We start from the raw sequence: 12,654 nt of genomic DNA, 5'->3' as shown, positions 1-12,654 counted from the left end.
ATATATCATTTTTCTAGAAAAACCTACCGCCCAACCTTTATATAAAATCAGTATACATTATGTCATAGCTCAAATTTTATTAAAATTTAAATTGTAAACCTGTTATTAAGATTAATAATTATATGAGTACTATAGCTATTACAACGAATAATTTAATTATAAGAGTGTAATTAGATATTAAAATCTAGATGAAGAAGAAATTGTTCATTGTATTTTCATATTGTACTAAGCCAAATAGAAGTATATAGTAAAGTCTATTTATTATGATATTGTGTTTATTTGTATAGCGCTTACTTTTTAGTCCATCATATTTCATTTTCCACTCCATTTTTCCATGGCATGCCAATAAAATCATATAGAGACTTATGGCTATGACGTATATCTTTCCATTATCAGCCTTGAATGATATATTCCTCATTTTATATATATATTTTAATTTAAAAAATTAATTTCTTTTAAATAAAAAATATAAATGGTTCAATATAACAATTACAAAAAAAAGTAAACGTTATTATATAATAAAAAATGAGAGTTCAATATTTTTATATAATATAAATATTTATCATATCTATTCGAGATCTGCAAAACCCGGCCTATAAGAATTTTAAACCCCGGCCCGTTAATATTGTTACCAGACCTGACAAGTTATATATTTTAAAAATTTTTACTCTGTTAGGCTTCACCCATTGAAATAGGATTGATACATAATTCTTTAAAAAAATATTAGATAGTTTCAAATACTTTTAAAACTATCAAATTTAGTGCTAAATTTGATAAGTATATTTTTATAAAGTTAAAAATCACATTTTTGTTATAAAAACGGAGCTTATAAATGAAATATAATTTTTATCGTTTTTTAAAAATAAAATATATATTCTTATTTCCACTGAAACTTTAAAGAACGTGGCCGAATTATAGAGTATTAAAAAGTAACTTTTGAATGTAATGAAGTTTTGTGTGCATAGATATCTACTTTGAAGAATTATTTTAATTACATAAATAAAGGAATTTGAAAATATAAAAGTTCAACATTATGATTTTTATTTAAATTATCTGTAAACTTAGATTAAATTTTTAAATATGTGTAATCCTACTACCTAAATTTCTATATTATTAAATCATAACAAATGTTTTTAAACTACTAATTAAATTGTATTTTATAACCAATTATTAAAATTTTTATTTAAAAACTACGAACTCTTTTCTAGAAATTAAACAAATTTTTTGTAAATATTTATATTACCACTTTTAACCTCTCAACTTTCATAATATACAAAAATGTAAAATTTTTGAACTTTAAAGAGTTTAAATTACTAAAAAATATTATAATAATTTTTGATTATCTAATTAAATTTTTTTATAAAAAAATATGATTATAAAATTCACAAAATTTAACATTATCAATAACTATTAAAAAAAATTCTTCAAAATATTTATATTATCTATCTTCTTCAAATACCTGTAAAGGTTTTATTAATCTAAATCCTAAGGATTCAGCTAATCCATTGGATAAATTATCGCTATCATTTCCAAAATATATGGATCATAATTATTTTTATAAAAAAAATCTCTAAAGATGATACAAATATTTTTTTTAACGAGACCTTTTTTCTATAATCTAACACTTGTTACCAATTTCTTAATTTGCAATTCAATTCTCGCTAAATACTCCAAACTGAAAGCATTCAGTTGATAAACTTGGATTCCTTCTATTTTTGTTTAATTACTATTTTACATAATGACGTTAACAAGAAGATGTACATATAATTAAAGAGAGGGGATGCACTTTTGGTCTCATTATCAACCCTAACAAATCTAAATTTCTGCAAATAAATTCCTATTATTCGAATCTTCACACTTTTAAAAACCCTTCTAACGATAAACTTACACATTTAGATACACCTGCAGGCTAATTCACTACCAAATTCACCTTCTTCCATACTACTCTTAATATCCTTCTTAAGCTTGATTATCGTCCTCATCTGATATTCTAGTCAATTGTCTTCAAAACTTCTTTCACACCTCATCATTTGTGCTTTGCATTCATCAACTTCTATATTTAAATTTCTCGTCCTTCTTATGATTTATTAAAAAGGAATTTAAGATCTAATCGAAAATATCTTAAGCATAAGACTGTATGGGCTCTACCCTTTACTAAAAAAAAATGGTTGTTGAGGGTCAGATCTACCATTAATCTTGCTCTCACTAATTTATTTTGTGTCTTTTTTTCAAACCCGTGTTATTATAAGACGCTTTATTGCTATAGAAACTGTATCGTTGATATCCCATCTTATATACCCAATTAAGATGATTGGGATTATTTCTAGCTCGCTGCTTCGAATATGATCTAGCATGCTCTCAACCGAACGATTCATCTTCATTTGATTTTAATCTTCAGAACTCATTTCAATTTTTATTAAATCGGATAGTGAGTGACCTAAGGAATCAGCTTGATCTCGTGGGAAGGGATCAATTTATTGTTTGGGAAAATCAGCTCTCAAAATTGTCAAATACCTGGAAATCTAAAAAGATGGTGTTTTCATTTCCAATTAAATATACTAATTAAGGTAAACCTGTTTTATTTTTTTAAACTCTCAGACGAGTCTCAAGACGGCTTATATGACAGAGACTGGCTACAAAGCAAACTACATCAGCTAAAATGACAGCCTTTTTCTTGTGGGCTTTCTTATACTTATCTTCTTTTTTGTTATTTTTAGATAAATAATTTTAATAGTTAATAAAAAATTGTTACATAAAGATGTTATCTTTTGAATAATTTTATTTATATTATAATTACATAATATAAATATTTTTTATAAATTCTTTTTGCACAGTTTTATTTTATTATATATTTTCAGGAAAAAATAACTATTATTTTTGTATATATTTAATTTTTTTTAAGTAACGAGTAGCCCGTTGCTTTTAGGAAAAGTCGGTAACTCACGTTCCTTTTTTAAAAAAGTAACGGTTACAAGTTCCCTTTTTCAGGTGTAACGGTAACGCGTTTCTTTTTTGTGGTAACGTTTGCAGCATTAATAATAACACTTGAATCATGGATAAAAAAATGAAATATTTTATGATATATAATTTATTTTCCAAATATCTATCGCATTATATATATATATAATATATATAAAAAAAACACTAATTAAATGTGTAAATCAAATTTATTTAAATTATATTCAATAAATTTGTATTTAATATTTTGAAATATTAGGCGTTTGTAATTGTATAATATAATAAAAATGATTTGTTGATATAAATAAAATATTGGTGATTTAACACATTTTTATAAATTTAATGCAAAATCAAACTTTTGTGGCTTAATAAAAAAAATTTTAGATGGGACGGACCGATAGTCCCATGGTCCGATCTCTATTTAACTTAACGCACCTTTCTGGTCTTATTTTAGCCGGATCGTTGCAAACACTAAACTTTGCGAATATTTTATTAGGGTAATATTTTTTTACATTTCATCATAAAGTGTTTGAATCTAAGTTATCAAGCTTTTATTAGTTATATTTACATTTTATTTATATGAATTATGTTTAGTAAAGTAACGTACGAAAGGAATAAAACCAATATTTATTTTATAAAACCAATTAATATATAATTTTGTTATAAAATTAGAAATATTAATTTATTTTTACTAATAGTAAAATATTATTTAGTTATATTTAAGAATTATTTTAAGATCATTTATATAGATGAAATTTTATAAATAGTTAATTTTAGATTATTCATTCAATTATATATTATTATTTGACTAGGATTAGGCTGAAATTATAATAAGCACGTTATCTTCAACCACTGCGTTACTTAATGCATCGTTATATAACAGTTAATTCAGTTTTGAAAAACAAATTTAAGATAAAGTTAAAATAGATATTAGAGATCTGCAAAGTTAGGCCCGGCCTGTACGCGGGCTTAGTCCGGCCCGGCCTAATTCTATTTAAAAATTTCGGGACGGGCCGGGCTTGAAAAATTAGGCCCGATGCAGATCACTAATATATATATAAATTTTATATAATATTTAAGAAAAACCATATACCTTTCTTATTGTTAAAGATTGTTTCTCTTATTTTATTTTAAACTAGTTCTTTATTTATTTTGTTCTAGTTTTTGTTTTTTTTTTGTTCGATTTATTTATATTAAAAGTAAAACATATTGTTTTTGTGTTTTCTTTTAATCTGAGTCTTGTAAGGTATTCATTTAATTAGAAATTAGATAATTTATGTATACCGGAGATAGTTGTAAATCTGGAGATATGATTTGTGTTCTGAAAAGTGTAGGGAAGTTGGTTTTTATCCACAATTATGTAAAATTAAAACTAAACATAACTCACTTTGACAAAAACGTTTTGCGCCAATTTTATTCTAATTTAATAATTGCGCTTCTTATCGTTTTAATATTAAATAATTTTGCGTTTTATACCTAAGTTGCACTTAATTAATCTATTATGACTTTTTTTTGTTTAAACGAAGCTATTAGTCCAAACAGCCTGCTGTTTACCAATAAATCAATCCCGAATACACTTTAGGTGTTAACCCATTAATGGTCAAGATTTTTCTAGTGGATAAAAATGCTCAATTTTTTCAAATTATATTGATTAATGCTCAAATATGATATTCTAAAAAAATCAGCCAAAAAAAATAATCATAAATAGAAAATCTAGCCTGGTGCATATATGCACCGTTAACCATTAAGAGGTTAAAAAAGATAAAAATTATATAAAATACTATAAGATCAAAAATACAACAAATATCTTTATTCTTTTTTTGTAATTTATAATAAAAACGAGAAAATGTTTATATATTATGAAAATCCTTGAAACATTTAATATGGAGTGCGATTTGACATGTTTGGCACATATATCTTGAGTGCGTATGGCAATATCTGCATCTTCGTCTTTTTCCATCTATAATTTTGGATAAATATAATGTCCAGATGAATCAATAAGGTTTTCACACTGTAATGCAAACTGGCTGGCGTGACCTGTACTTGAATTTTTTTCAATTTTTACTGGCGTTCGAAGGAGGTAGTTAGTAACTTCTCGTCTAAATGCAAGCAAACTCTTCTTGTCATCCCGATTCACGAATTTCCAGATTTTCCATGAATTTACCAAAGCTACATCAATAAAATTGGTGAATATTGGCCACCACCATTTTTTTCCTCTTATTTTTATTCTATATGTAGATATTAGATTATCACATAGATCAACTCCACCCATGTGTTTGTTATAAGCAGTTACCATATTTGGCTGAGGAATTTTTATTTTAGAAGATATTTTCTTAGAATACCTTGAAACATTAGAAAGCAAAGAGATAGTGTGGCATGTCGATGCAACGGTCACCACCGAATTATCATTCCAACGAACTACAAATGTTTCGCTTAATTTTTCAAACCTATAATCATAATATCCTCTTTCTTTTTTTGCTACAACCTTTATAGATTCAACTGGGCAATGCTCTATTCTATTATCCCTCACAGTTCCTCCAGTTGCAAAATATCCCATTTGTTTTAAGTATGACAAGAGTTTAAATGATGTAAAGAAATTTTCAAAATATATTTTATGATAATTTGGTTTTTGCAATGCCTTTAATAATTTTATGATTACATTTCCACCTAATCCATATTCATATTTATTTTCGCTTTTTCCTTGATATATATCAAATGAGAATACGTAACCGTCGAGGCCAATATCCAAGACTTGTATCCGAATCTAATTGGTTTTCCTTTTATGAACATTTTGCAAGAATGTCTTCCTCGATATGGTATCATCTGTTCATCTATTGATAAATGATGTTTAAAAATTCCGAATTGCTGAAATTTATTATTCAATATATTAATGTAAGGCCTAACTTTATAAAATCTATCATGTATATCTATTTTAGTATTGTCTGCCAAATGGATATTATATTTCAAATTTCGAAATTGTAATTGGGTCATTGTATCCCGGATTATTGGAATAGAAATATCGCTGTCATTAGACCAGTACATTCTTTCTTGTGGGAGAGAATGACCAGTAAATAATAGAATTCCAATAAATCCTCTGAATATCTTGGATGGTTATGCATATGTTAGGTCTATTCATTTGTTTAGCATAAATATTACTTTGTTCTACAATTAGGGAATATAAGTCTTCGTCGAAAATTAAACAAAATATATCTGATGGACTTTTACCATGTAAATCATTTTCAAGTTTTATTACATCTTCCTTTTCTCCATTGAAAGGGCTTGAAGAATATATTGCATCCGTTTTTCTCCATTTTAAATTATGAGAAATTCGAGAATAGCTTCTTGTAGAATATGGTTCTGGAAGGTCGTCATCAACTGAATTATGAATCTCCAATTCTCCAGCTGTATCTGAAGGCAAAACTCCGACATTTGTTAAGTCATTTTCATCGAAATCTTCTTCATCACTAACTGCAGAGGGGTTTGGCGGAATTATAACCATATCTCTTTCTTCAATTGGTTCCTCTTCAAAAAGTTGAGCAAGCGCTTGTTCAATTGTTAGAAAACGTTTCATTAAAAAAATTTATTAAAAATTAAATATCTAGACAAATTATTTTCGTAGAATCTTGATTTTTTTATTAGTCATCTATTAATTTTGATAATTTTGATTGAATTGACAAAACAGGTGCATAATATTTTATATAAATAAAATAAAATCTTCAGAAAGGAAGAGGCTAAAAATAATTTTAAACTTTTGAATATTTATGAACCTAATAATTTCATATAATTTGATCGGGATAAAAAATTATAATAGGAACAATATATTATTCGATTTAATCTCAGGGGAAAAAAATTTTTTTAAATTATTTTCAAAAGGTCTTTTTTGGGTATAAAATTTTTTTTAAAAATTCTTAAGGGGCTCGAGCCACCCACCCCTCCCCTTCCCACCCTTAGTGACGGTAGTGGTTTTAAGTATAATATAAAAAATTATAATTCATTATGTTAAATTTCATTTGTTTGAATTTTTTTAAATAATATATACTGCTAGATGGTTAACGGTGCATATATGCACCAGTCAACTTTATGTGGTTACCTACTAAAATATTAATTATTTAAAAATTCAAAAATGATTGATAAATATTGATATATCTATAAAGAATATATACACACTAGTTTTCATCGAAATAATTTTATAATATGCTCGTGAGATTCACTTAGAAAATTTTGCATTTTAGACCTCATAAATTCGCAAAGTTTGAGGGTTTCTTAGGGGCATAAAAAAATATTTTTTTCATATTTTTCTTTTCCAGTTTTGAAGTACAATGTCTGAACTATATAAAAATCTTTTTTATTATTTTTTAAAAAAACTACTATGTTAAAATAAGGTATATAGGAGGTGGTGCATATATGCACCGTTAACCAGTAACGGGTTAATACGACGCAACCATTTTTCCCTTAAATTCCTAACCACAACATAATTGAGAAAATCCAAATCAAATTAGAAATATAAAATAGATTTACTTAAAATTTATTTACTTAAAATTTATTTATTTGTATATTATTAGAAAATGATAAATTATTTTATAATAATCTTAAAAAATGTATTGTAAAATAATCTAAAATGAAAATTGCAAAATTATCTAACATTAAAATAGTATCCATAATTTATGGTCCTCCTGCACTTTCTGGCTGGGTAGGGCCTAATGTTTTAAAAAAAAATTCTGCCTGGGTCGGGCTGTTATTATTCAATTATATGAAATAAATTAATATAACATGCAAGAAATAGGACGTAATATTTTTATTTGTAAATTTATTTTTTACAATTAAAAAATTATTAATTTTTTCTCTATTTAAATAAATTCGGACAGAGCCGGCATAAATTTTTATATGGGGTTGCGTTTTTCTGTACAAATATATGAAAAATCTGGGGATAGGGCAGAGCCTAACAATTTTTTTTTAAAAATGGATCATGCTTAAAATATTAATCCCGAAGCAGATTACTAATTGATATCATTTATTAAATTTAAATTCGTTAAAAAACCCATATGGAAAAATAAATTTTAGATAAACCGAAATAAAATTATCACAATTTGACGGGTTGGGTCGGGTTTAACTAACATCAAATAAACTACAATATAAAAATAAAATAATATTCGATTATTTTTCAACTATGCTAATAATAAACTAGTGAATATTTATTTAATCAAAATTATTCGAATGCAAATAAAGAGTAATTCAATAAACATTTACCTGTATGATTCTTATCATTGTAATGTGTCTTAAATATTTCACCCAATATGGACAATATAATAATTGGCTTGTTTTTCTTTGAACACATTATAGTATTATTTTTTAAATAAAAAAGTCCTTTAATTTTAGATTTTAGTTTGGCATCTATTCCATCAATATTTGTATAATTTTTCGTCGTGAGAATTTGTTTAAAAATATTATATTCAGTAAGATTTTTAGGTAAAACTAATTGGGGCATTATTAAAAATATTAATATTTTGAATAATAAATATATAAAAAAGAATTTTGAAATTAAGTATTAACTAGAAAAAAAATTCTAAATCATAACTTTTTTATTTCTTTTTATAAAAAATTTTTTTTCTTTTCCTTTTATTATAAGAAAAAGGTCTACAAAATATTTTTTTTCCAAAAAAAAATTGAAAGAAATTTTTGTTTGTAGTATTTTTATCATTAATCATTTCTTAAAAAATAAATCTTACTATATAATGAACATTATATTAAATGAAATAAAATGGAAATATCACGAACATTATTGAAAATTGAAAATGAAATATTTTAAAATTTAGAAGAAGAAAGAGGGAGATAAGAAAAACGGAAGCATTTAATACGTGCTTTACAGCTATTTTACAAAAATATAAAGGCGCGTTATCGCTATATTTTTAAAAATGTAGCACACTATCTTATGGGCAGTTGAAATATAGCATGTTTAGACTAGGCCATAAAATCACATAAACTCATCTAACTCAAAAACTTTATATGCTCTAATTTTTTTTAAAGATTATTTTTGTTTGATATATTACCTTTAAATGTTTTCTCAAGTTGAGCAACTTTTGATGATAAAACCTCTGTCACATCTTACAGCAATTTAAATCCTGAGTTAATTTATTTTATCGAGATTAAAATAATTTGTGAATTAAGGAAAAGGAAATTCCATATCATCATCAATTTCAAGGGATATTCCTTTGTCGATATGAACTCTACCAAAATTATTTTCATTATCATTCTCTACTGTGGACATTTAAATTTTATTTTTTTGAAAAATATATTTACAATGCATATTTTTGAATGTAAATTTAAATTGTAAAATAGAATAAAATAAAAATATTATGATTTTAGAATTAATTATAAAATTATTATAATAATTTTTGCTATTTATTTAGTAACGAGCTACCGTTATCTCTCTTTTTAAAAAAATGTTGCACGCTAAAGATATCGACACTAAATAAATAGCTATGGAATATCGTGCTAATATAGAACACTGCAAAATATATTTTTCAAGTTCAGGATTGGAACCGAAAAAAAGATTTAAAAAATTGTTTTATCTTCATTCTCTTTTATTTCTGTAAATTCTTTCCAACTAGACATTTTGTTAATATGTTGAGGACCAGGTAGTCATCCATCAAGACAAAAAATAACTTTCTATCTAAAGATATTTAATTGAATTTTTATTTGTTACCCATATCTATATTTTATGTTGAAAAAAATATTCGTCACCCTCCAAGACCTAAACCCGCCCTCTATAGTGATTATCATTATTAAAATAAAAAAAATATTTTAATTACCTTTTATTTAATACCCATATCAAAAAATTTATTTTTTACACCCCCCTCCCAAACCAAGTCATAACCATCAAGACCAAGAATAAAGATTTTCAGTCAAACCATATTAAATATAGCTTTTATTTATAACCCATATCCAGTGGCGTAGCTACGGGGGTGGTTTTTGGGTTTGGACCCCTCCCAGAGCAAAATTTTTTTTAAATTATACGTTCAAAAGACTTAAAAGTGATTTTATATGAATTATATTTTTTTGGTTTTGATGTTTGTGGAAGGATATTATATTACTATTGAAATTATTCTGGATAGTATTATTATAAAGTCATTGAGAATAATCTACTAAATTATAATAACATATTATTGATGCATTTAAAAAATATATTTATTATATATATTATCGAAGATATGGTTATGATTTGTAAGATAAACCCGGCCGAAGCCCGGGCAAAAGGGCCGAAGGCCCGTTAAAGGGGGTCTGGGGGGCGAAGTCCCCCAGCTTTTATATGTATGGACCTCCTCTAAGGAAATTTCTAGCTACGCCACTGCCCATATCCAAAAAAATTATTTTTAACACTCCCCTCCCCTTAAAAAAAACTACCTCCTACACCGCCCATTATGCGAATAGATCTTTTGATTAGCTATCGATTGATACCCTATACTAGACATATCTTATATCATAAGGCCAAAAAAAACAAAATTGAAAATTAAAAACGTAGCGAAACTCGTGGAAAACGCTTTTAAAATAAGATTCCTTTTATCACGATTAAAACGTGATTTAAAACCCTATTTTTTTAGTTATCCCTTTAAATCCCGTGAAGATCCCGGATAGTCATGATCTCTTTAAAAATTACGACATATATATATAATGCGATAGATATTTGGAAAATAAATTATATATCATAAAACATTTCATTTTTTTATCCATGATTCAAATGTTATTATTAGTGCTATAAACGTTACCACGAAAAAAAACGCTTTACCGTTACATCTGAAAAAGGAACTTGTAACTGTTACTCGTTACTTTTTTTTAAAAAGGAACGTGCGTTATCGACTTTTCCTAAAAGCAACGGGCTACTCGTTACTTAAAAAAATTAAATATATACAAAAATAATACTTATTTTTTTCCTGACCATATATAATAAATACAAAAAGAATATATAAAAAATATTTATATTATTTAATTATAATATAAATAAAATTATACAAAAGATAACATCTTTATGAAACAATTTTTTTATTAACTATTAAAATTATTTTAATCTAAAAAATAACAAAGAAATAAGTATAAAAAAAGGAAAGAAAATAAGTAAGATAAATCTAAGAAAGCCCACAAGAAAGAAGACTGTCATTTTAGCTGATGTAGTTTGCTTTGTAGCCAGTCTCTGCCATAGAAAGACGTCTTTAGACTTGTCTGAAAGTTAAAAAAAATAAAACAGATTTACCTTAAGTTAGTATATTTAATTTGAAAACACCATCTTTTTAGATTAATTTTGAGAAGTGATTTTCCCAAACAATAAATTGATCCCTTTCCACGAGATCAAGCTGATTCCATTAGGTCACTCACTATCCTATTTAATGAAAATTAAAATGAGTTCTGAAGATTGAAATCAAGTGAGGATGAATCGTTCGGTTGGTAGCATGCTAGATTATTTTCAATGCAGCGAGCTAATCCCAATCATCTTAGTCACAAGGATTGGAAATAACGATATTGGTTTTCTATAGCAATATAGCGTCTTATAAAAAAAAATCTATTTTAGAGATGAGCATGCAGGTGGTTTGAAAAATAGACACAAAATAAATTAGTGAGAGCAAGATTAATAGTAGATCTGACCCCTAACAACCATTTTTTTTAGTAAGGGTCTGAGCCCATACAGTTTAATATAATCTTATGCTCAAGATATTTTCGGTTAAATCTCAAATTCACTTTTCACAAATCATAAGAAGGATGAGAAATTTAGATATAAGAGTTGATGAACGCAAAGCACAATTGATGAGGTGCGAAAGAAGTTTTTTGAAGACAATTTATTAGAAGATGAGGACGATAATCAAGCTTAAGAAGGATATCAAGAGTAGAATGGAAGAAGGTGCATTTGGTAGTGAATTAGCCTGCAGGCGTATCTAAATGTTTAAGTTTCTCTTAAAAAGGGTTTTTAAAAGTGTTAAGATTCGAATAATAGGAATTTATTTGCAGAAATTTGTATTTGTAAGGGTTTATAATGAGACCAAAAGCGCATCCCCTCTCCTTAATTATATGTACAGTCTTCTTGATAACGTCATAATAGTAATTAGACAAAAATAGAAGGAATCTAAGTTTATCAACTGAATGCTTTTAGTTTGGAGTATTAAGCGAGAATTGAATTGCATAATTAAGAAATTGGTAACAAGTGTAGATGAATTTGGCGTAACAAGAGGAATGGTGAGATCTGCAAAAATCAGTTATGCTTGTTATATGGATTTGCAAAATCAATTTTGATATATATATTTCATTTGTGGAATTACTTTCCTGATAAAGATGTGTGAGATGGGTTTTTTCTTTCACCGATTAAAAAAATATAAATTCTTTCTTTCTTTCTTTCTTTCTTTCTTTCTTTCTTTCTCTCTTTCTTTCTTTCTTTCTTTCTTTCTTTCTTTCTTTCTTTCTTTCTTTCTTTCTTTCTTTCTTTCTTTCTTTCTTTCTTTCTTTCTTTCTTTCTTTCTTTCTTTCTTTCTTTCTTTCTTTCTTTCTTTCTTTCTTTCTCTTCTTTCTTTCTTTCTTTCTTTCTTTCTTTCTTTCTTTCTTTCTTTCTTTCTTTCTTTCTTTCTTTCTTTCTTTCTTTCTTTCTTTCTTTCTTTCTTTCTTTCTTTCTTTCTTTCTTTCTTTCTTTCTTTCTTTCTTTCTTTCTTTCTTTCTTTC

This window comes from Gordionus sp. m RMFG-2023, chromosome 2 (assembly GCF_954871325.1).
Source record: "Gordionus sp. m RMFG-2023 chromosome 2, tfGorSpeb1-WG-v2, whole genome shotgun sequence".
NCBI lineage: Eukaryota > Metazoa > Nematomorpha > Gordioida > Chordodea > Parachordodidae > Gordionus > Gordionus sp. m RMFG-2023.
This window is presented reverse-complemented; position numbering follows the sequence as displayed.